Source organism: Balaenoptera physalus, assembly GCF_965194825.1.
Source record: "Balaenoptera physalus genome assembly, chromosome: 13".
NCBI classification, from domain to species: domain Eukaryota; kingdom Metazoa; phylum Chordata; class Mammalia; order Artiodactyla; family Balaenopteridae; genus Balaenoptera; species Balaenoptera physalus.
In genome coordinates this window covers 73,219,474-73,237,333 of record NC_138892.1, presented here as the reverse complement: position 1 = coordinate 73,237,333, position 17,860 = coordinate 73,219,474, and the positions used below count along the sequence as shown (strand labels likewise).

The following is a 17,860-nucleotide window of genomic DNA, read 5'->3' as shown; positions in this document are numbered from 1 at the left end:
ATGGCCTGTTACCTTGAATAAAATTATTTGAATCAAGCTAAGTGCAAACTATTGAGAGATTTTCAACAAAGAGAATTTGACAGGAATCAACAACAAAGGCCATAAATCACCATGCTAGAGGTAATATCACACCCTCGTGATGTTTCTGAGATGGCGGAAAGCCAGGCAGATGGGAAAGATGATGTGGCTGTTAAATGTTCAAGAATATTTTGTCCAAGGAAAAGTAACAGGTATCGTGTAGACTTGAAGAAGAGGAGACTTGAATTTACTTTCAAGGTAGTTGCTTAAAGACAGCTATTTTTTTCCAGACTTGAGATATTTTGATATATCTAAGATCTTACATTTATAAAGCAATATACAAAAATATAATAACCATACCTACTCAAAAAAGCTTCTGTTACCTCAAAAGAAAGTGGCTGATATATTGTAGGAAGTGCATTCTCACTTTACCTACCCCAAAATAACATTCACAAAAGCAGGGTCAATGGGGAAATTTCTGGGAAGTCATGCTAAATTTCAGGGGCAGAGATATTATGAAATAAATTTAATTAAGAAATTTCAAATGCAAGTCAGAATTTAAGCAACAAGATTCTGTGACAAATAGCAGACTTATGTTTCTTGTAAGTAAATGAATTTAGACCTTTATCACACTTTCTAATGACAGATGGGGAATAGAAAAAAATAATATATTTAAATAAAATATTCCCAGTCAGCATCTCTTGGTAATGACATTTAGTGCCTAAAAAAGGAAAGGAAGAAAAGGAGAGAAGGGCAGGGACTGTTTGAGAATGAGGGAAGGAGGGAATGAGCAAAAAGAAAAGGAAAGGAAAAGAGGATAGCAAATTTTGGAGATTAATCCTTTGTCAGTTACTTAATTTGCAAATATTTTCTCCCATTCTGAGGGTTGTCTTTTGGTCTTGTTTATGGTTTCCTTTGCTGTGAAAAAGCTTTTAAGTTTCATTAGGTTCCATTTGCTTATTTTTGTTTTTATTTCCATTTCTCTAGGAGCTGGGTCAAAAAGGATCTTGCTGTGATTTATGTCATAGAGTGTTCTGCCTATGTTTTCCTCTAAGAGTTTGATAGTGTCTGGCCTTACATTTAGGTCTTTAATCCATTTTGAGTTTATTTTTGTGTATGGTGTTAGGGAGTGTTCTAATTTCATACTTTTACATGTACCTGTCCAGTTCCTTAAAAAACTAAAAATAGAACTACCATTCGATCCAGCAATCCCACTACTGGGCATATACCCTGAGAAAACCATAATTCAAAAAGAGTCATATACCAAAATGTTCATTGCAGCTCTATTTACAATAGCCAGGACATGGAAGAAACCTAAGTGTCCATCAACAGATGAATGGATAAAGAAGATGTGGCACATATATACAATGGAATATTAGCCATAAAAAGAAATGAAATTGAGTTATTTGTAGTGAGATGGATGGACCTAGAGTCTGTCATACAGAGTGAAGTAAGTCAGAAAGAGAAAAACAAATACCATATGCTAACACATATATATGGAATCTAAGAAAAAAAAGAAAAAACGGTCATGAAAAACCTAGGGGCAAGACGGGAATAAAGACACAGACCTACTAGAGAATGGACTTGAGGATATGGGGAAGGGGAAGGTAAGTTGTGACAAAGTGAGAGAGTGGCATGGACATATATACACTACCAAATGTAAAATAGATAGCTAGTGGGAAGCAGCTACATAGCACAGGGAGATCAGCTCTGTGCTTTGTGACCACCTAGAAGGGTGGGATAGGGAGGGTAGGAGGGAGGGAGATGCAAGAGGGAAGAGATATGGGAACATATGTATATTTATAACTGATTCACTTTGTTATAAAGCAGAAACTAACACACCATTGTAAAGCGATTATACTCCAATAAAGATGTTAAAAAAAAAAAAAGAGGATAGCAAAGAAAATAAACCATTTTCTGAGGACTTACTATGCTTTAGGCACTGTGATAGGTGCTTTCACATATGTCACCAGATATAATTCATAAAATAATTTTCTAGATAAATATTATTATCCCATTTATATAGATGAAGAAACTGAGACCCATGAAAAATTAACTAAAGTAAACTGAAGTCAGGATTCAAATTCATTTTGACTGTTAAGCTCATTCATTTTCCATGCTCTCATAATTCATCCTTTAGAAATCATAAAGTTTAATCTTTATGCATTTAAATGACTGATCATTGCTCAATGAAGGGCATTTAAGTCCTGGAGATGCTCATTTTCCATTCAGATCTTGAATCTCCAAAGGGATCTCTGTGTTTTTGGTTCCAGACCACGTACAGGGAGTTTTAACTGTGGAATCCACAATGTGGGAACCAGCGGAGGCAATCCAAGGAGACTTGACTGTCAAACTATTAGAATGTACTGATGGAGAAATCCTTCTGTGATGGCTGCTGTTTTCTGAGTTAGGGATAGTGATCTCCCTTTAAGATACAGCGTAGTGTAGCTTCTGAGAGGGAAGAATGTCATTGTGGTGAAACACTCTCCTTTGTAATTAACCTCTGGATTCCTGGACAAGATGTGACTGGCTTTTCATCCCAGGATTTCAATCATTTTCTATACTATTCTCTCTCTATCTTTGATTTTGTTCCCTATGCCAAGTTGTTCTCCCTTACAATCTCTACTCTTAGTTACTAACCTGTCTTCCCATTCCACATCCTTTTTTTTAAAATCTGATCTCTCTAATCCCTGCTTTGTCTTTTGCATCCTCCCATCATTGATTCCACCTTGACTACTTATCTGGATTTGCCTCTTGACCCATTTTTATTTTATGTCCTGCTCTGTTTTCTGGTTTGGGCCACACTGTCTCCCCCCCAAAACACACTTTGGAATCAGGGTCCAGGATCTTAGGTGATTTCCTTTTTTCTGCATTCATGCTAAAATCTCTGGGGGCCTCATTAAAGTTGGGACTCTGTGAACAATATGAACCTGATGACTGTTCTAGAATATATTGACTTTAGCATTCTCTTGCACACTCTTGCCCCATTTTCCTTCCATTATTCTGACTTTCATTCTCCAGTGGGGCCCTCCATGTCACCCAGCAACTCCACCATGTTTTCTTTTAGTACATTCACTTTTCCACTGCCAAAGATGACTATTTTATGCCTTCATTTTTCTCCTCCAACTACCAGTACCTCCTTGTCCCTTTCCAATCTCAACTGATGGCCTTTCCTCCTCCACAGAAGATAGAAGAAACCAGATGGGGAAATTTCATATGCTTCCAATACCATCCCTAAAAACCTACTGGTAATTTGACTTTGCCCCATCACTATGGATGACATATACACCATCCTATCTAATTAAGGTCAATCCCTATATTTGATCACTAGATCCCAACCTTTCATGCCAATTCAAATAAATTAATTCAGCTGCTGTCTCCTCTCTATGGCATCATCAATTTTCCCTTTTAATAAATCTTTCCCAACATTATACCAATAAGCTATATCTCTAATCTATATCTCTCTTGCTACTGTCCCTTTCCCTCTTCCCTTTCCAGTAAAACTTTTAAAAAATGTTGTCTATATTTGCTGCCTCTGTTATTCTCTTCTAATCTTTTTCTGAATCCAGGCCAATCAGGCTTTTAATTCACTGAATCAGCTCTTGTCAGGGTTTCCAATGACCTGTTCATTGCCAAGTACAATGGCCAATTCTCTGTTCTCATGTAATATTTAATAGGATTGAACATTTCTGCATGCTCATTTTCTTCACTTGCCGTCTGGGATATCTCTGTCCTTCTCATTCTCTGTCTCTCCCTCTGTCTCTCTCTCTTTGTCTCTCCCCCACCTCCTATCTCAGTTTGTCTCTCCCTCCTCTCTCTTCCTTATTAGCTATTCCTTCACAATCTCCTTTGCTGGTTCTTACCTATCTCTCCTAACTCTAAATTGGAGAGCTCCATGACATAGCTCTCAGATGTCTTTCATCACTCCTCAGGTGATCTCAGGCAAACTCAAAGCTTTCAACATGCTGTAAATTTCAAAGTTATACATCTAACCCAGGTGTCTCTGCTGAACGCCAGTCTCATACACCCAACTGTCTACTTGACATGACCACTTGAATGTCTAATAGGCATCTTAAACTTAACATGTCCAAACCAAATACTAATTTTCCACATCTCTGCCCCATACCTCCAACCCCCTGCAAGCCACTCTATCTCAGTAAATGGCAATTTCATTCTTTCATTGCTCAGGACAAAACATTACTATTTCCTTTCTTTTTCACAATATCAACCTATTAACTAATCCTACTTGATCTTTGTGTGAAATACATCTAGAATCTCACTACTTATCACCAATTCTACCATTATCACCACTGTCCAATCTTGTTTTCATTATAGCAATAAGCTATTAACTAGTCTTTCTATTTCTACACTTGTTTCAGTATTCAGTTTATTTACTAGACAGCAGCTAGAATGACATTTTCACAAATGTAAGGTCAGGTACATTTCTGACCAGCGACTTACCAACTTATTCAGAGTAGCAGCCAGTGGCTACATGGTAGGTCAGATGGCTCACCATAACCCCACCTGATATCCCACCAGCCTATCAACCCCAACAGGAGAGGTCTTTTCTGATAGCTCCAGAAGAAAAGTTTCAGAGGAGATTCTTCTTGGCCTGGCTTGAGTCTTGCACTCTTATTCCTGAACCAGTCACAAGGTCCAGGAAGATGGGAGAACTTTGGCCAGTCCTGGATGATATTCCCTTCTCCATGTTTTGGGGGGGTGACCAGACTCACATAACCACATAGAATGTGTTCCCCAAAGGAAAGAGGAATTCTATTACAGAATAAGGAGGAAAAGCTTCACAGATAAAAACAATGCACATCTACTACATAGGCAAAAAAAATTCAGAACGACAGGTGTTTCACATGAAGAAAGCTTTTTGATGTGTGAAAAAAAGAGAATTCTTTTTGTGTGCCAGGAATGCTCAGAGATGGTAAAGATACCAGTGGAGAGTGGACAGGATGCTATTGTAATACTTATTTTTACCTAGAATGTCAGTAAAAAGCAACAAATGAATAACATCAAACTAAAAGATAAAAGATTAATTCTTTACCACCTTTTTCTTTTGTCTTCCACATGAGTGGCAGGTAAGAGTGTGCTCCCCCAAAATAGAATATTAATTTAAAACTAGCTAAACTCAAGATGTCAGAGAAATATCAGAGTTATGAATTCTCAGTAAAATTAGTGAAAATATAAAGTATTTAATTGCTTAAAAATGAAAATAAAGAGTCGAGGTCACGATTGTGGAATAGGAGGGCCTGAGGGTCACTTCTCCCCATAAGTACATCAAGAATACATCTACAAGTGGAACGATTTGCACAGAGGACCTGCTGAACACTAGCAGAGGATCTCAGAAACCTAAAAGGACAAGAAAAGATCTCTGCATAACCAGGTAGGATGAAAGAGAAAAAGGGAAGAAAAAGAAAAGAGGAAACGGGATGGGACCTGCAGCCCTGGCGGGAGCTGAAGGAGAGGAGAGGTTACTGTACCCAGGGAGGGCCCCTCACCAGTGGCAAAATATACTGAAATAGAGGGGGCCTCAGGGGCTATTGGAAGAAAGTGCAGTGGCTGTTCTGTGGCAGGCAGGACAGAGTGAGACTTGCATGGATTATCTGTGCCATAGCTCTGCATGTCCCAGCCTGAGACAGGAGTCCACCAGTGCTGGTGGGGGCTGGGTGCTGAAGCATGGGGTTAGGAGAGTAGACCCAGGGAGAGGACTGCTGTTGGCTCATGGAGTCAGCCTGAGGGAGTGGGAGTGAGAAGCTCTGCAGCTGAGAATGCTCCTGGATGAATCGCAGACTGCCTTGGAAGTGAGGTGTCATTGTTGAGTGGTGTGCAAGGGGCGGGGCTGCCATTGTGGCTTTTCTCCCCACATGCCAGCTCCTGCCTCCGTGGGCACTGGGAGGGACTCCCAACAGAGCAAGTGTGAGTGCCCCAGGTGTTGCCACCTTGTCCCCCTCACGCTTGAGTGAGCACATGCACCCCAGTCTGTTGCCTCTTCCTGTCAGCCCCTACCTCTGTGGACACTAGAGGGGGATTCCATAGGAGCAAGTGCATGCCCCAGTCATGGCTGCCTTATCCCTCTCCTGCCTGAGCAAGCATGCATGCCCCAGTCAGTTGCCACCTCTTGCACCTCCCATGTAAATGAGCAAGCATGCTCCAGTCAGTCACTGCCTTTGCCCCTTCTTGCCTGGGCAGGGAGCAGATGCCTGAGTGTGGTCCACATGCAGAGGTGGGGCCAAAAGTAAAGCTGAGCCCCAGGGGCTGTGCAACTAAGGAAGAGGAACTGAAATCTCTCATTCAGCTGCACAAGCCATGGATTAAACCCCTGAGATCAGCCTGGTATATCCAACACCTATGGAACATCTGAATGGACAATGAGTGCTCCCACAACTGAGACCGGTCTAGCTTTAGCAGCTGTGAACTTTGGGGGCAAGTATAAACAGGAGTTGGGCCAGGTCAGAGTCTTAGCTGGCCCCACAGTGCCCACAGCAAGTCCAGAGACCTACCTGGAGGTCTTTAAGGGCCTCCTGGGGAGGTGGAGGTTAGCTATGTCTCACTGTGGGGACAAGGACACTGATAGTGGAGGCCCCAATTAATTTTTTTGTTTTGTTTTAATTTTTAAATTTTTTTATTTAATTATTTTCTTAATTTTTAAATTTATTTTTTATTTTTCTATTTTAATTTTTTAGTTTTTGTTGTCTTTTTTGGTTTTTTTGATTTTTTGCTTTGCTCTTTTCTTTCTCTTTTTTCTGTTTTTTAGTAGTGTTCGTGTGCTTATTTTTTGTTTGCTTTGCTTTTTTTGTTGTTTTTGTTAGTTTTGATTGTTTTGGTTTCGGGGTTTTTTTGTTTGGTTCTTTTCTTGTTTCTTGTTTTTGTTTTTGCTTCTTTTTGGTTTAGTTTTGTTTCTATTGTTTGTCTTGGTTTTTGTTCATATGTTTGTTTGTTTTCTTTTCTCCCCCCCTTTTTATTTGGCCATGCTGCGTGACCTTTGGGGTCTTGATTCTCCAGCTGGGGGTCAAACCTGAGCCCCTATGGTGGGAACGTAGAGTCCTGGCTGCTGGACTGCCAGAGAATTCCTGGCCCCAGGGAATATTAATCAGGGTGAGCTGTCCTGGAGGTCCCCATCTTGACAACAAGACCTGGCTCTTACCAACAGCCTGCAAGTTCCAGTGCTGGATACCTCAGGCCAAACAACCACTAAGACAGGAACTCAGCCCCATTCATCAGCAGGCAGGCTGCCTAAAGTCGTATTAAGCTCACAGATACCCCATAACACACCCCTTTACATGGGCCTGCCACCAAAGGCAAAAGACCCAGCTCCCCCCACCAGAGCACAGGCACCAGCCTCTCCCACAAGGAAGCCTACACAAATCCCTGGACCAACCTCACCCACCAGGGGCACACACCAGAAGCAAGAGGAACTACGACCCCACAGCCAGAAGAAAGGATACCACAAACACAGTAAGTTAGACAAAATGAGATGACAGAGGAATATGTTGCAAATGAAGGAGCAAGGTAAAAACCTACGAGACCAACTAAATAAAGAGGAGATAGGCAATCTACCTGAAAAATAATTCAGAGTAATGATAGGAAACATAATCCAAGATACCAGAAATAGAATGGAGGCATGGATTGAGAAGATACAAAAATGTTTAACAAGGACCTAGAAGAACTAAAGAACAAACAAACAGTGATGAACAATATAATAAATGAAATGAAAAATACACTAGAAGGAATCAACAGCAGAATATCTGAGGCAGAAGAACAGATAAGTGAGCTGGAATATAGAATGGCGGAAATCACAGAATATAGAAAAAAGAATGAAAAGAAATGGGGACAGTCTCAGAGACCTCTGGGACAACATTAAATGCACCAATATTCAAATTAGAGGGGTCCCAGAAGAAGAGAGAGAGAAATGTTCTGAGAATATATTTGAAGAGATTATAGGTGAAAACTTCCCTAACATGGGAAAAGAAATAGTCATCCAAGTTCAGGAAGCACAGAGAGTCCCATACAGGATAAACTCAAGGAGAAACACACTGAGACACATTAATCAAACTAACAGAAATTAAATACAAAGAAAAAATATTAAAAGCAGCAAGGTAAAAGCAACAAATAACATACAAGAAAATCCTCATAAGGTTATCAGCTGATCTTTCAGCAGAAACTCTGCAGGCCAGACGGGAGTGGCATGATATATTTGAAGTTATGAAAGGGAAAAACCTACAACCAAGAATACTCTACCCAGCAAGGCTCTCATTCAGATTTGATGGAGAAATCAAAAGCTTTACAGACAAGCAAAAGCTAGGGGCATTCAGCACCACAAAACCAGCTCTACAACAAATGTTAAAGAAACTTCTCTAGGTGGGAACACAACAGAAGAAAAAGACTTACAAAATCAAATGCAAAATAATTAATAAAATGGCAATCAGAACATACATATCAATAATTACCTTGAATGTAAATGGATTAAATGCTGAAACCGAAAGACACAAACAGGCTGAATGGATACAAAGACAAGACCCATATATATGCTGTCTACAAATGACCCACTTCACACCTAGGTACACATACAGACTGACAGTGAGGGGATAGAAAAAGATATTCCATGCAAATGGAAATCAAAAGAAATCTGAAGTAGCAATATTCATATGAGACAAAATGGACCTTTAAATAAAGAATGTTACAAGAGACAAGGAAGGACACTACATAATGATCAAGGGATCAATCCAAGAAGACACAACAGTTGTAAACGTATATGTACCCAACATAGGAGCACCTCAAAATATAAGGCAAATGCTAACAGCCATAAAAGGGGAAATCATGAGTAACACAATAATAGTGGAGGACTTTAACACCCCACTTACACCAATGGATAGATCATCCAGACAGAAAATTAATAAGGAAACACAAGCCTTAAATCACACATTAGACCAGTGAGATTTAACTGATATTTATAGTACCTTCCATCTGAAAGCATCAGAATACACTTTCTTCTCAAGTGCACATGGAACATTCTCCAGGATAGATCACAGCTTGGGTCACAAATCAAGCCTTGGTAAATTTAAGAAAACTTAAATCATATCAAGCATCTTTTCTGACCAGAATGCTATGAGATTAGAAATCAATTACAGGAAAAAAACTGTAAAAAACACAAACACATGGAAGCTAAACAATACGTTACTAAATAATCAATGGATCACTGAAGAAATCAAAGAGGAAATCAAAAAATACCTAGAGACAAATGACAACAAAAACATGACAATCCAAAACCTGTAGGATGCAGCAAAAACAGTTCTAAGAGGGAAATTTATAGCAATACAATGTTACCTCAAGAAACAAAAAAACCTCAAATAAACAACCTATCCTTACACCTAAAGCAACTGAAGAAAGAAGAACAAACAAAACCTGAAGTTGGTAGAAGGATAGAAATCATAAAGATCAGAGCAGAAATAAATGAAATAGAGGTGAAGAAAACAATAGCAAAGGTCAATGAAGCTAAAAGCTGGTTCTTTGAGAAGAAATACAAAATTGATAAACCTTAAGCCAGACTCATCAAGAAAAAAAGGGAGAGGATTCAAATAGATAAAATTAGATTAAAACTGAAAAATAAGATTAAAAAGGAGGTTACAAAAGACACCACAGAAATACAAAGGATCATAAGATATTACTACAGGCAACTATATGCTAATAAAATGGACAACCTAGAAGAAATGGACAAATTCTTAGAAAGATACAGCCTCCCAAGCTGAACCAGGAATAAATAGAAAATATGAACAGACCAATCACAAGTACTGAAATTGAAACTGTGATTAAAAATCTTCCAACAAACCAAAGTCCAGGACCAGATGGCTTCACAGGCAAAATCTATCAAACATTTAGAGAAGAGTTAACACCTAACCTTCTGAAACTCTTCCAAAAACCTGCAGAGGGAGGAACACTTCTAAGCTCATTCTACAAGGCTACCACCACCCTGATACCAAAACCTAACAAAGATATCACAAAAAAAAGAAAATTACAGGCCAATATCACTGACGAACATAGACACAACAATCGTCAACAAAATACTAGCAAACCGAATCCAAAAACACATTAAAAGGATCATACACCCTGATCAAGTGGGATTTATCCCAGGGATACAAGGATTCTTCAATATACACAAATCAATCGGTGTGATACATCACATCAACAAATTGAAGAATAAAAACCATATGATCATCTCAATACTTGCAGACAAGCTTTTGACAAAGTTCAACACCCATTTATGATAAAAACTCTCCAGAGTTTTTTTTGAGGGAACCTACCTCAACATAATAAAGGCCATATACAACATATCTACAGCTAACATCATACTCAATTGTGAAAAGATGAAAGCATTTCCTCTAAGATCAGGAACAAGACAAGGATGTCCACTCTCACCAATTTTATTCAACATAGTTTTGGAAGACCTAGCCACAGCTTTCTGAGAAGAAAAAGAAATAAAAGGACTCCAAATTGGAAAAGAAGAAGTAAAACTGTCACTGTTTGCAGATGACATGATACTATACATAGAAAATCCTCAACACAATACCAGAAAACTACTAGAGCTGATCAATGAATTTGGTAAAGTGGCAGAATACAACATTAATACACAGAAATCTCTTGATTCCTATACACTAGCAATGACAGATCAGAAGGAGAGATTAAGGAAACAAATCCATTTACCATTGCACTTAAAAGAAAAAAAAAAAAACTAGGAACAAACCTACTTAAGTAGGCAAAAGACCTGTACTCAGAAAACTATGAGATACTGATGAAAGAAATCAAACAGATGGAGAGATATATTATATTCTTGTATTGGAAGAATCAATATTGTGAAAATGACTATACTATCCAAGGCAATCTACAGATTCAATGCAATCCCTACAAATGACCAATGATATTTTTCACAGAACTAGAACAAAAAGTTTTGCAATTTGTGTGGAAACACAGAATACCACAGATAGCCAAGCAATCTTGAGAAAAAAAATGGAGCTGGAGGAATCAGGCTCCCAGACTTCAGACTATACTGCAAAGCTACAGTAATCAAAAGAGTAGAGTACTGGCACAAAAACAGAAATATAGATAAGTGGAACAGGACAGAACTTCCAGAGATAAACCCACACACTTATGGTCACGTAATCTATGACAAAGGAGGCAAGAATATACAATGGAGAAAAGACAGTCTCTTCAATAAGTGGTGCTGAGATAACTGGACAGCTACATGTAAACAAATGAAATTAGAACACTCCCTAACACCATACACAAAAGTAAACTCAAAGTGGATTAAAGACCTAAATGTAAGGCCAGATACTACAAAACTTTTAGAGGAAAACTTAGAGAGAACACTCTCTGATGTAAATCACAGAAAGATCTTTTTTTTTTTTTTTTTTTTTCACACACACACACTGTATTTTATTTTTACAAGAGATAAATAGACTGACACCAAGCATTGTACATGGATGACCACAACAAAAGCAACAATGATTGCAATTACCAAACATGAAACACACTCATACTATGTCATAATATTGACATTCAGTCCAGTAATCCTCCACTGTAACAGCTCCTTTACTTTGCAGTGAAAATTGATTTGTATATTCTTTGCCTCTGAGTCCTTGTGGGATTTTTTTTTTTTTTAATTCAGACAGAAAGTCACAAAAATTATACTCATCCTCATCAGTTCACTCAGTCCCATGTAATTAATTGTTATTTTTTCATCTTGATCTTTTGTTAGCACTTTTATGAGTTCATCAGTTTTTCATCAGAGTTCTGAAAATGCTTATTCATTCAGTTCAGCAGTACAGTCAGTTACCAGAAACCTGTACTTGTCAGAGTCTTTTCCATGAATTTCTTGAAGATGAAACCCTTTTATAGGAACATATTTGCAAAATCATCAGAGTACACCCAGAACTGTCTGTAAATGACAAAAGACTTAAAAATGACCACGGTAAAAGATTTGATGAAAGTTCATAATAATGCAGTTGACAAGAAAATTAGTTATTTCTGAGATATACATTTTAAAGTAATAACTAGGATTATTACTTATAACATTATACCAGAACATATAAGATTTTTAGAAATTTCATGTAATGTCTGAAACATTTATATTAACATATTTCCATACATATTTCCATACAAATACAAATATAAGATTTTTAGAAATTTCATGTAATGTCTGAAACATTTATATTAACATATTTCCATACAAATAACCCAATGAAAGTTTAGTATTAGTTGTTTTGTTTGTTTTTTTATACTGCAGGTTCTTATTAGGCATCAACTTTATACATATCAGTGTATACATGTCAATCCCAATCGCCCAATTCAGCACACCACCATCCCCACCTCACCGCAGTTTTCCCCCCTTGGTGTCCATATGTCCATTCTCTACATCTGTGTCTCAACTTCTGCCCTGCAAACTGGCTCATCTGTACCATTTTTCTAGGTTCCACATACATGCATTAATATATGATATTTGTTTTTCTCTTTCTGACCCACTTCACTCCGTATGACAGTCTCCAGATCCATCCACGTCTCAACAAATGACTCAATTTCGTTCCTTTTTATGGCTGAGTAATATTCCATTGTATATATGTACCACATCTTCTTTATCCATTCGTCTGTTGATGGGCATTTAGGTTGCTTCCATGACCTGAATATTGTAAATAGTGCTGCAATGAACATTCGGGTGCATGTGTCTTTTTGAATTACGGTTTTCTCTGGGTATATGCCCAGTAGTGGGATTGCTGGGTCATATGGTAATTCTATTTTTAGTTTTTTAAGGAACCTCCATATTGTTCTCCAGAGTGGCTGTATCAATTTACATTCCCACCAACAGTGCAAGAGGGTTCCCTTTTCTCCACACCCTCTCCAGCATTTGTTGTTTGTAGATTTTCTGATGATCCCCATTCTAACAGGAGTGAGGTGATACCTCATTGTAGTTTTGATTTGCATTTCTCTAATAATTAGTGATGTTGAGCATCTTTTCATGTGCTTCGTGGCCGACTGTATGTCTTCTTTGGAGAAATGTCTATTTAGGTCTTCTGCCCATTTTTGGATTGGGGTGTTTGTTTCTTTGATATTGAGCTGAATGAGCTGTTTATATATTTTGGAGATTAATCCTTTGTCCGTTGATTCATTTGCAAATATTTTCTCCCATTCTGAGGGTTGTCTTTTCGTCTTGTTTATGGTTTCCTTTGCTGTGCAAAAGCTTTGAAGTTTCATTAGGTCCCACTTGTTTATTTTTGTTTTTATTTCCATTACTCTAGGAGGTGGATCAAAAAAGATCTTGCTGTGATTTATGTCAAAGAGTGTTCTTCCTATGTTTTCCTCTAAGAGTTTTATAGTGTCCAGTCTTATATTTAGGTCTCTAATCCATTTTGAGTTTATTTTTGTGTATGGTGTTAGGGAGTATTCTAATTTCATTCTTTTACATGTAGCTGTCCAGTTTTCCCAGCACCACTTATTGAAGAGACTGTCTTTTCTCCATTGTATATCTTTGCCTCCTTTGTCATAGATTAGTTGACCATAGGTGCGTGGGTTAATCTCTGGGCTTTCTATCTTGTTCCATTGATCTATGTTTCTGTTTTTGTGCCAGTACCATATTGTCTTGATTACTGTAGCTTTGTAGTATAGTCTGAAGTCAGGGAGTCTGATTCCTCCAGCTCCATTTTTTTGCCTCAAGACTGCTTTGGCTATTCGGGGTCTTTTGTGTCTCCATACAAATTTTAAGATGATTTGTTCTAGCTCTGTAAAAAATGCCATTGGTAATTTGATAGGGATTGCATTGAATCTGTAGATTGCTTTGGGTAGTATACTCATTTTCACAATGTTGATTCTTCCAATCCAAGAACATGGTATATCTCTGCATCTGTTGGTATCATCTTTAATTTCTTTCATCAGTGTCTTATAGTTTTCTGCATACAGGTCTTTTGTCTCCCTAGGTAGGTTTATTCCTAGGTATTTTATTCTTTTTGTTGCAATGGTAAATGGGAGTGCTTCCATAATTTCTCTTTCAGATTTTTCATCATTAGTGTATAGGAATGCAAGAGATTTCTGTGCATTAATTTTGTATCCTGCAACTTTACCATATTCATTAATTAGCTCTAGCAGTTTTCTGGTGGCAGTTTTAGGATTCTCTATGTATAGTATCATGTCATCCGCAAACAGTGACAGTTTTACTTCTTCTTTTCCAATTTGTATTCCTTTTATTTCTTTTTCTTCTCTGATTGCCGTGGCTAGGACTTCCAGAACTATGTTGAATAATAGTGGTGAGAGTGGACATCCTTGTCTCGTTCCTGATCTTAGAGGAAATGCTTTCAGCTTTTCACCATTGAGAATGATGTTTGCTGTGGGTTTGTCATATATGGCCTTTATTATGTTGAGGTAGGTTCCCTCTATGCCCACTTTCTGGAGAGTTTTTATCATAAATGGGTGTTGAATTTTGTCAAAAGCTTTTTCTGCATCTATTGAGATGATCATATGGTTTTTCTTCTTCAATTTGTTAATATGGTGTATCACATTGATTGATTTGCGTATATTGAAGAATCCTTGCATCCCTGGGATAAATCCCACTTGATCGTGGTGTATGATCCTTTTAATGTGTTGTTGGATTCTGTTTGCTAGTATTTTGTTGAGGATTTTTGCATCTATATTCATCAGTGATATTGGTCTGTAATTTTCTTTTTTTGTAGTGTCTTTGTCTGGTTTTGGTATCAGGGTGATGGTGGCCTCATAGAATGAGTTTGGAAGTGTTCCTTCCTCTGCAATTTTTTGGAAGAGTTTGAGAAGGATTGGTGTTAGCTCTTCTCTAAATGTTTGATAGAATTCACCTGTGAAGCCATCTGGTCCTGGACTTTTGTTTGTTGGAAGATTTATAATCACATTTTCAATTTCATTACTTGTGATTGGTCTGTTCATATTTTCTGTTTCTTCCTGATTCAGTCTTGGAAGGTTATACCTTTCTAAGAATTTGTCCATTTCTTCCAGGTTGTCCATTTTATTGGCATAAAGTTGCTTATAGTAGTCTCTTAGGATGTTTTGTATTTCTGCAGTGTCTGTTGTAACTTCTCCTTTTTCATTTCTGATTTTATTGATTTGAGTCCTCTCCCTCTTTTTCTTGATGAGTCTGGCTAATGGCTTATCAATTTTGTTTATCTTCTCAAAGAACCAACTTTTAGTTTTATTGATCTTTGCTATTGTTTTCTTTGTTTCTATCTCATTTATTTCTGCTCTGATCTTTATGATTTCTTTCCTTCTGCTAACTTTGGGTTTTGTTTGTTCTTCTTTCTCTAGTTTCTTTAGGTGTAAGGTTAGATTGTTTACTTGAGATTTTTCTTGTTTCTTTAGGTAGGCTTGTATAGCTATAAACTTCCCTCTTAGAACCGCTTTTGCTGCATCCCATAGGTTTTGGGTCGTCGTGTTTTCATTGTCATTTGTCTCTAGGTATTTTTTTATTTCCTCTTTGATTTCTTCAGTGATCTTTTGGTTATTTAGTAACGTATTGTTTAGCCTCCATGTGTTTGTCTTTTTTACGTTTTTTTCCCTGTAATTCATTTCTAATCTCATAGCGTTGTGGTCAGAAAAGATGCTTGGTATGATTTCAATTTTCTTAAATTTACTGAGGCTTGATTTGTGACCCAAGATGTGATCTATCCTGGAGAATGTTCCGTGCGCACTTGAGAAGAATGTGTAATCTGCTGTTTTTGGATGGAATGTCCTATATATATCAATTAAATCTATCTGGTCTATTGTGTCATTTAAAGCTTCTGTTTCCTTATTTATTTTCATTTTGGATGATCTGTCCATTGGTGTAAGTGAAGTGTTAAAGTCGCCCACTATTATTGTGTTACTGTCGATTTCCTCTTTTATAGCTGTTAGCAGTTGCCTTATGTATTGAGGTGCTCCTATGTTGGGTGCATATATATTTATAATTGTTATATCTTCTTCTTGGATTGATCCCTGGATCATTATGTAGTGTCCTTCCTTGTCTCTTGTAACATTCTTTATTTTAAAGTCTATTTTATCTGATATGAGTATAGCTACTCCAGCTTTCTTTTGATTTCCATTTGCATGGAATATCTTTTTCCATCCCCTAACTTTCAGTCTGTATGTGTCCCTAGGTCTAAAGTGGGTCTCTTGTAGACAGCATATATATGGGTCCTGTTTTTGTATCCATTCAGCCAGTCTATGTCTTTTGGTTGGGGCGTTTAATCCATTCACGTTTAAGGTAATTATCGATATGTATGTTCCTATGACCATTTTCTTAATTGTTTTGGGTTTGTTTTTGTAGGTCCTTTTCTTCTCTTGTGTTTCCCACTTAGAGAAGTTCCTTTAGCATTTGTTGTAGACCTGGTTTGGTGGTGCTGAATTCTCTTAGCTTTTGCTTGTCTGTAAAGCTTTTGATTTCTCCATCAAATCTAAATGAGATCCTTGCCGGGTAGAGTAATCTTGGTTGTAGGTTCTTCCCTTTCATCACTTTAAGTATATCATGCCACTCCCTTCTGGCTTGCAGAGTTTCTGCTGAGAAATCAGCTGTTAACCTTATGGGAGTTCCCTTGTATGTTATTTGTCGTTTTTCCCTTGCTGCTTTCAATAATTTTTCTTTGTCTTTAATTTTTGCCACTTTGATTACTATGTGTCTCGGCGTATTTCTCCTTGGGTTTATTCTGTATGGGACTCTCTGCGCTTCCTGGAGTTGGGTGGCTATCTCCTTTCCCATGTTAGGGAAGTTTTCGACTATAATCTCTTCAAATATTTTCTCTGGTCCTTTCTCTCTCTCTTCTCCTTCTGGGACCCCTATAACGCGAATGTTGTTGCGTTTAATGTTGTCCCAGAGGTCTCTTAGGCTGTCTTCATTTCTTTTCATTCTTTTTTCTTTAGTCTGTTCCGCAGCAGTGAATTCCACCATTCTGTCTTCCAGGTCACTTATCCGTTCTTCTGCCTCAGTTATTCTGCTATTGATTCCTTCTAGTGTAGTTTTCATTTCAGTTATTGTATTGGTCATCTCTGTTTGTTTGTTCTTTAATTCTTCTAGGTCTTTGTTAATCATTTCTTGCATCTTCTCAATCTTTGCCTCCATTCTTATTCCGAGGTCCTGGATCATCTTCACTATCATTATTCTGAATTCTTTCTCTGGAAGGTTGCCTATCTCCACTTCATTTAGTTGTTTTTCTGGGGTTTTTTCTTGTTCCTTCATCTGGTATATAGCCCTCTGCCTTTTCATCTTCTCTATCTTTCTGTAACTGTGGTTTTTGGTCCGCAGGCTGCAGGATTGTAGTTTTTCTTGCTTCTGCTCTCTGCCCTCTGGTGGTTGAGGCTATCTAAGAGGCTTGATGGTAGGCTCTGGTGGTGGGTAGAGCTGACTGTTGCTGTGGCAGTCAGAGCTCAGTAAAACCTTAATCCACTTGACTGTTGATGGGTGGGGCTGGGTTCCCTCCCTGTTGCTGTGGCGGTCAGAGCTCAGTAAAACCTTAATCCACTTGACTGTTGATGGGTGGGGCTGGGTTCCCTCCCTGTTGGTTGTTTTGCCTGAGGCAACCCAACACTGGAGCCTACCCGTGCTCTTTGGTGGGGTTAATGGCAGACTCTGGGAGGGCTCACGGCAAGGAGAACTTCCCAGAACCTCGGCTGCCAGTGTCCTTATCCCCCCGGTGAAACAGAGCCACCACTCGCCTCTGCAGGAGACCCCCCAACACCAGCAGGTAGGTCTGGTTCAGTCTCCCCCAGGGTCACTGCTCCTTCCCCTGGGTCCCGATGCACACATTACTTTGTGTGTGCCCTCCAAGAGTGGGGTCTCTGTTTCCCCCAGTCCTGTCAA

At 38.3% G+C, this 17,860-nt stretch overlaps 1 long non-coding RNA gene across 1 annotated transcript in view; it reads right to left on the bottom strand.

The window, feature by feature from the left end:
- Positions 1-17,860, bottom strand: part of LOC309641933 — an 870,732-nt gene that overhangs the window by 286,376 nt on the left and 566,496 nt on the right. The gene's annotated exons all lie outside the window — the stretch shown is intronic.